The 8719-nt window shown below is 33.4% G+C and overlaps 1 pseudogene; it reads left to right on the top strand.

Annotated features, from left to right (window-relative positions):
• The first annotated feature begins 3685 nt into the window (after positions 1–3685).
• On the top strand, positions 3686–4290 carry LOC18034511 (annotated as a pseudogene).
• Positions 4291–8719: the final 4429 nt, after the last annotated feature.

Here is an 8719-nt window from a genome sequence, read left to right as displayed (position 1 = left end):
AATCCTAGTAACGTCAAGCTAGCTAATGTTTGTTTTGAGTCTTCTAAAACTGATGAGTCAAGCAATGATGTTTTGAAAGATATTGATCTCTGGCATCTCAGACTAGGGCATCCAAATGAGTCTGCCTTAAAAAGCACTTTGTTGTATTGTAATCAGTTCAAATTAAACAAGAATTCTGTTCCTTCATTTTGTTGTGCATGTTAGTATGGAAAATTGTCTAAGCAAAATTTCAAGAGCACAGAAATTAAAACCAGCAAAGCCCTGGAGCTGATTCATGCTGACCTATGGGGACCAGCACCAATTCCTTCAAATCATGGACACAAATATTACATATCTTTTGTGGATGACATGAAAAGATACACCTGGTTGTTTCCTTTGGCAACAAAATCTCAAGCTCTCAACACATTCATCACCTTCAAAAGCCAAATTGAAAATCAACTGAATCTGAAAATTAAAGCACTACAGACAGACATGGGAGGGGAGTTTAAACCATTCAAACCATTCCTTGACAAAGAGGGCATTATATTGAGACAATCATGTCCTTATTTACATGAACAAAATGGGAAGGTTGAGAGAAAGCACAGACATGTAGTAGAAACTGGACTCACATTGCTGGCACAAGCTAAAATGCCATTAAAATTCTGGCAAGAAGCCTTCAGTTATGCTACCTACATTATCAACAGATTAGCCTCACCTGTTATTGGAAACAAAACCCCATTTGAAATGTTTTACCATCACAAACCAAATTACTCACAAATCAAAGTGTTTGGATGTGAATGCTATCCATTTCTGAGACCATATAACAAGCACAAGTTTGATTTCCATACTGCCAAATGCACACTGCTAGGAATAAGCTTAACTCACAAAGGATATGTTTGCATGCATCACTCAGGTAGAATATATGTCTCTGCAAGTGTCAGGTTCAATGAAAGCTCATTCCCTTTTTCTAATGACCCCAAGTTCAGCAGGGAAGCGTCCACAAGTCAGGATGTCTTCCTTAATCTTTTAGAAAAATTTCAGGTCGTGTCATTCTTCCTTGATACTTCTCAAAACACTCAGTCAGCAGCTGATCAAAGTCACTCTCTTGAAGCTCCTGAAAACACAGAACAATCCCAGAACCTTGACCAAGGTAAGACACAACAGAATTTAAGCAATGATATGATATCAAATAATCAGTTATCCTCACCTCATTCAAATCACCAACCTCAAGCAAATGACCAACCTTCATCCTCTATCATAGCACCCAACACAAAGAAGCTATACCATCACATCTTATGGTAACAAGATCGAAAGCAGGGATCTTTAAACCAAAGTTGTACCAAATCACTACTCAACCACACATAGCATTACCCTCAAACACCTCAGAAGCTTTAAAAGAACCAAGCTGGAAAAGGGCAATGGAAGATGAGTACAATGCCTTAATGAAAAATGAAACATGGACCTTGGTACCAAATGACTCAAGCTACAAGCTGATTGGAAATAAATGGGTGTACAGAGTTAAAGAGAATCCAGATGGAACCATAAACAAATATAAGGCCAGATTAGTGGTGAAGGGGTTCTTGCAAATTCCAAGCATTGATTTCACATAGACTTTCAGCCCAGTTGTCAAGGCTGCAACAATCAGAATCATCCTCACTTTGGCAGTGAACAATGACTGGTTGTTGAGGCAGGTAGATATAAACAATGCTTTCTTGAATGGTGAGCTAACAGAGATGGTTTACATGCCACAGCCTGAAGGTTTTGTGAACAAAAGCAAGCCCAATCACATATGCAGATTAAAGAAAGCACTGTATGGCTTGAGACAAGCCCCCAGGGCATGGTTTGACAAACTGAAGGGTGCCTTGAACTCTTGGGGATTTGAAAATTCTAAGTGTGATACCTCATTGTTCTACAGAAAAACTAAATCTGAGATAGTTATATTGCTTATTTATGTTGATGACATTATTATTATTGGTGATAACAGTGGTAGTATTGAAGAGCTGGTTAGCAACTTAAATAGGACCTTTGCCTTAAAGGATTTGGGAGAGCTAAACTTCTTTCTGGGGATTCAGGTAAACAGAAAACAAAATGCCATTTTGCTGTCTCAAACCAAGTATATTCAAGATTTGCTTGCCAAAACAGAAATGAGTGACTGTAAGGGAATTGAATCACTTTTCAGTACCACAGAAAAGCTGAAGAAAAATGAAGGAGAAAAGTTTCATGATCCCACACTGTATCGAATTGTTATAGGCAACCTGTAGTATGCAACACTCACAAGGCCTGAACTTGCTTACTCAGTGAACAAGCTCAGCCAATACATGTCAGATCCTAGGCAACCTCACTGGATAGCATGCAAAAGAGTATTGAGGTATCTTAAAAACACCATGAACATGTGTCTGAAATTCAAGAAGTCAGAGTATTTCGATCTGGTGGCTTACACAGATGCAGACTGGGCAAATGATTTGGATGACAGGAGGTCCATCAGTGGCTATTGTGTATTTCTGGGTGGAAATCTCATTGCTTGGAGCTCAAGAAAGCAAGGTTTGGTTGTTAGATCTACGGCTGAATCAGAATACAGAGCAATGGCCCTCTGTGCTGCAGAAATTACATGGATTAGCTCCTTACTAAGTGAGCTGAAACTAGAGATACAAAGAACACCAACAATCTTAAGTGATAGCACAAGTGCAGCAGCAACAGCTACCAATCCTGTTTTTCATTCAAAGACTAAACACTTTGAAATAGACCTACATTTTATCAGGGACAAGGTAGCTAGAGGTGAAATGGAAATCAGCTTTGTTGCAGGCAGGGATCAAATAGCTGATGTTCTAACTAAGCCGTTGCCTTATTACAAATTTAGCTGCTTCAGAAGCAAACTCAAGGTGTTTGACAAAGCCTTGTGTTTGAGAGAGGGTGTTGAAAATAGCAGCCATGGTAGCCATGATCTTAGCCAGTCAACTGATGACCTCAATGCTACAGTGGCATGCCACCTGAGCTACTCACAATTACAGTCAGCTGATGAAAGAAATGAATTCAATGAGGTGGCAAAACAGTTACACAGAGGAATATCAGCACATGGGATGATTGGATGAAGATTCTAGAAGCTCTATATTATTGGCCAATAATTTAGTGATTGTTTTTGTTTTATCTAAATTTGTTGTCTTTTAGCTAGCTGTCATTTTGTTTTCTTATGTATATATACGTTGGCCTGTAAGCAATGAAATCAATTCAAGTTTTATTTTCAGAAAACGAAAGCTCTCTGATTTTACTCTGCTCTACTTGCTAAGAAAAAGCAATTCTCCAAGAATTTTAAGTCATGCATTATTAGTTAGCAGATGTGAGGGTTTAATGGGGTTGATATATTTATTTTTCCTGCCTAAGTACAACAAATGGATGATCATTTTCCTTTGAAAATGCTTATCGAATACTTTTTTTTTTCTTTTAACTGTTAGTTGAAGGGAAAGTCTCTCAACATAGTTTAAATTTTTTAATTTTGTTCCACGAGCAGTTCTTCGACTTTTTTTCTCCCAGGAACGACGGGAACAGTGATGCTTCAGAAATTTCATAACTTATGCGAGAGAACAACGTTTACAGGGTTAGAAATCCAGAACCCATTTGTCTCATTGTTTAGATGTTTCCTTTTGAACGTTTATTCGGAAAACCGATCATCATCTGTAGAACCAAAAACTGTCCAACATAATGTGGAATTTTTTGGGATTTAGGCAACAAACCCCCAAATTCAGTTCCCCCATTTGAAGCAGCCATTAAACTGAAAAAAAAAATCAGTATCTTCATTTGGGGTTGTTAAATACATCATGATATATGCTAATTGCCACGCATTTAATTATATGCCTCAAGTTGTAAGAGAGCAAAGAGAAGAGAAAAAATTGTTTAGCCAATTGGAAAACAAGGGTGTAATGAGTCCTGCTCAGCAGAATGTATGTGGTGATTGTGGAAGGATTTTATGATGACGACAAACTTGTTAATTATTTTATGCAAATTCATGAGTGTAAACAACAAAAGAGGTTGAATCAAACAGAATCAGCCAGAGGGAAGAGAGTGCATTTGGTTGGCACGTATTCAATGAAGATGGAGAAATATTAAAGGGCTGCGAGGGCAGTTTTGACTCCAAAAGTGGGTAATGGTTTGACAGATGAGTTGAAAAGAGCGGGCCTTTGGGTCAGGACAGTGTCAGATAAGCTACAGGCTACGGATGTTTTGTTAAGGAATCATACGGTGGATATAATGCACAAAAGGACTGAGTGTTTGGTTGTTGTGTCGAAGTTTTCCAAACTAAATCTTGCAGAATTTTGATTCAAAAACTAGAAAAATATAAAGTATAGTCGTTGATAGGCTAGTGGATAGTATCCTTTGCAGCTCAGGTGTATTTTTTATCTTGAATTATATAGTCCATCTTTCAGTTGAAGATTTCTTGAAGCAGGAGGCACAGTTGAAGGAGTAAATGGTAGTGGCAGTGACCCATGTGGTCATGGTGCATTTTCATTTGATAGAGTTTACCCAAATTATAAGGAGAAAAGTAAAGACATTCACAGGCATGGTTGCTCTTTTTACTCTGTTTTATTTTCTTCAGAGGCAGTGTTAAGTGAGTGGATTTTGTTGCATGCTATTGGATTTGTGCTGCGAGAATAATCATAAGTTGTTACGGACATTTGGATGGTCACAAGTCACAACTTAGCTTCAGTGAAATCCCGTAGCCAATCTTCATCATTATTATTTATTTTTGATATCTTTTCAATTGCTTTGGCGTCATTCCAACAATACAAAATAAATGTAATCAATATTTGGATGTTAGATGGCTTTGTATATTTTGTGAGATTTATTTAACATCATTTTTTTAAAATAGTAATTCAAGAAAAATTCAAAATGTAAAAACCAATGTTACGGTTATTTTATATCTTAAAGGAACAAATATTACCAATTTTTATTTATTACAGATCCAAAATCTAGTTAAGGAGCAAAATTTAGCTAAGGAGTCATAATGAAAAATCTTAATTGATTACGACAGTTTAAGATTTGATTAAAATTAATTGTTAAATAAAAACAAAACAAAATTTAAAATAAAAAATCAATTGTTAACCTAAAAATTAAAAAAAAAAATCAGAAGTTTGTTTTTGTATTTGCATGCAATTTGAGGCAGTGCGTGCTTAATATAGAGATAAAATTACTCAATTATATAATATTAATTAACGACATTGAGCTGTAAAACATGTCGTGTCTTCAATTGGTCCATGTTCACCTTTAAACTTTAGACCTTTTCATTCTTTAGGTTGTAACATCTTTGTCAAAAATTCTTCTAGTAATGTACATCAAATAAAAAGGTGCCTTTGTATTTTTCTTTTCAAATGTCGTTTTCATATTTATGTTATGGGGTCGCCCTAAGTTACGTTTTACTGTAAGTTACAGCCCGTGATTTAATTAGTCAACCAGTAAAAATATGCCACATGTATGTAACAGTAAGGAATTGTAATTGGTGGAAACGGTTGGAGACCGATGGTAAAAGAGTCAATTAAGGTTATGTTTGGAAGGTTGGATAAATTGCGCGATTGGATTATATTTTAAGATTAATAAAATAGGTTAATTCTAAGGTATGTTTAGGTGTCATGAATTAATAGGATAGACTAAAAGTTTGTCAAAAAAATTGGGATTATTAGTCCTCATATTTATATGGGTTTAGGTGGAATAAAATTAAATGAAGAATTTGTATCCTTTTTTTCACTATTTTATTTTTCATTTAACCTAATATTTAGAAAAAAATTAAACATAGAAGTTAATTTCATAATTTTTTCAACATGTAATTTTATTTTATATAGAATATCAAAATTTTATTCATTAATTTACTTAAACTAGTATTGGATATTAAATATTAAAGTAAACAATTGTCAATATAATTTAAAAATATTATATTATTTAAATAGTTATTTAGCTTTATTAAATTAAATTAGCATAGTCATGTCCAATATTATACCGAACAAAAGATAGTATTATATAATCTACTCTAATTTAATTGAATTATATCTTTCCAAACGTAGCGTAAAAGATTACCTTCTACAATCCGTGGCAATAAATAAAAACGAGGTCGTTTCATGATTAAATTCTAAACATTAAATTAAGAAGACTCCTCTCTCTCTCTCTCTCTCTCTCTCGGTCACGTGAGTCTACAGCGGAAACAGTAAATGCGAAATTAGAAAAGAGAGGGAGGCGTAGACTCGCAAAATATCGTTGCTGAGTTCACTAGCCATCCCTTCCTGTAGTGCCAACACTCCATCACCACCATCAATTGCCAGCTCTGTAGTCCCGCTGGCAGCGTGCTTATTTTTGTCTCCGATAATCTCCAACTTGTGGGTTCAGCAGATGTTCCATTTGATGCCAAAACTTTAGGGAAGCTTTTACGTGTTGAATGACATATTCAGGTTGAACCATGCACGAAGAAAAGATTAATTGACAAGGGATGCAATCCCTGAAAGAGTGAAACATGATTTCTTAACTTTATTGAATTTTAACCATTTAACTAAAAATTGGATTTTTTCTGTGGTCGGTTATGTTTAATGTTCCTTTGTGCCTTTTCCTGAACTTTAAGTAAAGACATCTTTTTTGTGATTGGTTAAGTGAAAGATCTTCCTAAAGAAACGGGTATTAGAGATTTGAGGACTTTCTAGTGGGTCTCAGTGAAATGAATCACAAATGTTTGCATTTGTCTGAAGAAACAAAAATTAGGAAGACCCAAATGTTAAGCAAGAGAAGTTTCATCTCCTCCAAGAGGACCAAGACCATCCTCCTCAAAATCGACCACCGAATTTGTCATTTTATGCAGATGGACTTGCAAATCCAGGTGGAGCAAGTTGTTCATGTCTTGAATCACAAGAACTAATTATGCACCGGTGTGGCAGCGAATTAGTGGCTCGTTCAGCTTCAACGGACCGACGCCGCATGGGAGGTCGCCGCCTCTAGACTCATCTCTGATTAACAGTGCTTCCTCACCAATTTCCAAGTCAAGTTCTTCGCTGCTTAGATTCTTAAGAGAAAGGCAAGGACGGGTAGCCCATCAATTGAAATAACCAGTTCAATCGGGTTATCATTCGTTACTACTTTATGATAAATTTGATGTCGTCCGTTGGATTGGATACAAGCACATTTAACACTCAAGATTTGCCAGGCCGTAAGTTACACAAAACGTAACTTAGGAATTGCCATATGTTATAATGTAAATATGATTAATTTTTAGTGAATATGAAATTTGTCTTGGTCGTCTGTATTAAAATAATATTGTTTGAAAAAAATTATACAATAAATTATGTGTAAGGTCCATTTCTTTTGTCTTATATAAATTATTATGAAATTTTAAATGCAGAAGAAGGGACCTACGACAAAGATTGATCGAGTGCTTTACAACAAATTTAAAGGTGTCTTTGTATTTTTTTTTCAAATGTTATTTTCATATTTATGTTATAATATGTATACATACATATATATATATATATATATATATATATATATACACATATATATTAAAATAATATTGTCTCATTTAAATTATATGTGAGACCCATTTCTTTTGTCTCATATAAATTATTATGAAATTTTAAAATAATATTGTTTGAAAAAATTATACAATAAATTATGTGTAAGGTCCATTTCTTTTGTCTTATATAAATTATTATGAAATTTTAAATGCAAAAGAAGGGACCTACGACAAAGATTGGTCGAGTGCTCTACAACAAATTTAAAAGTGTCTTTGTATTTCGTCATTTGTATTAAAATAATATTGTTTGAAAAAATTATATAATAAATTGTATGCGAAACCCATTGCTTCTGTCTTATTTACGTTATTACGAAATTTTAAATGCAAAAGAAGGGACCTACGGCAAAGATCGTTCTAGTGTTGTACATTGCCTTTGTATTTTTTTCAAATGTTGTTTTCATATTTTTGTTATAATATATATGATTATTTTTTAGTGAATATGAAGTTTATTTTGGTCGTTTGTATTAAAATAATATTGTTTAAAAAAATATACAATAAATTAATGTGAGACCCACTTCTTTTGTCTTATTTAAATTATTACGAAATTTTAAATGCAAAAGAAAGACTTACGACAAATATTGTTCTAGTGCTGTACAACAAACGTAGTCTTCATATTTATGTTATAATATATATATATATATATGATTAATTTTTAGTGAATATGAAGTTTGTTTTGGTCGTTTGTATTAAAATACTATTGTTTGAAAAAATTATACAATAAACTATATGTGAGACCCACTTCTAATGTTTTATTTAAATTATTACAAATTTTTAAATGCAAAAAAAGGGACCTACAACAAAGATTATTCTAGTGTTGTACATCAATTTTAATGGTGCCTTTGTATTTTTTTTCACATGTTGTTTTCATATTTATGTTATAATATATATATATATATATATATGTGATTAAATTTTTAGTGACTATAAATTTTATTTTGGTCATTTGTATTAAAATAATATTGTTTGAACAAATAATAATGTGAGGCCCATTTCTTTTTTTTAAAATTAAAATAATATTGTTTGAACAAATAATCATATTCATGTCCCCTCATAAATTTTAGATTGATTGCTAGAGTTGCGATTCCTTAAGAGGAGTTGGGAATAGAAATCTCATTTCCTAGAATAACAAAATTATCCCTACTGTATTTTAAATATACCCAAAATATCCTTTTTGGAAATTAAAAAATATAAATTAAAAAAACT

The sequence above is a fragment of the Citrus clementina genome, unplaced genomic scaffold (assembly GCF_000493195.1).
Source record: "Citrus clementina cultivar Clemenules unplaced genomic scaffold, Citrus_clementina_v1.0 scaffold_8, whole genome shotgun sequence".
In the NCBI taxonomy this organism is placed as follows: domain Eukaryota; kingdom Viridiplantae; phylum Streptophyta; class Magnoliopsida; order Sapindales; family Rutaceae; genus Citrus; species Citrus x clementina.
This window is presented reverse-complemented; position numbering and strand designations above follow the sequence as displayed.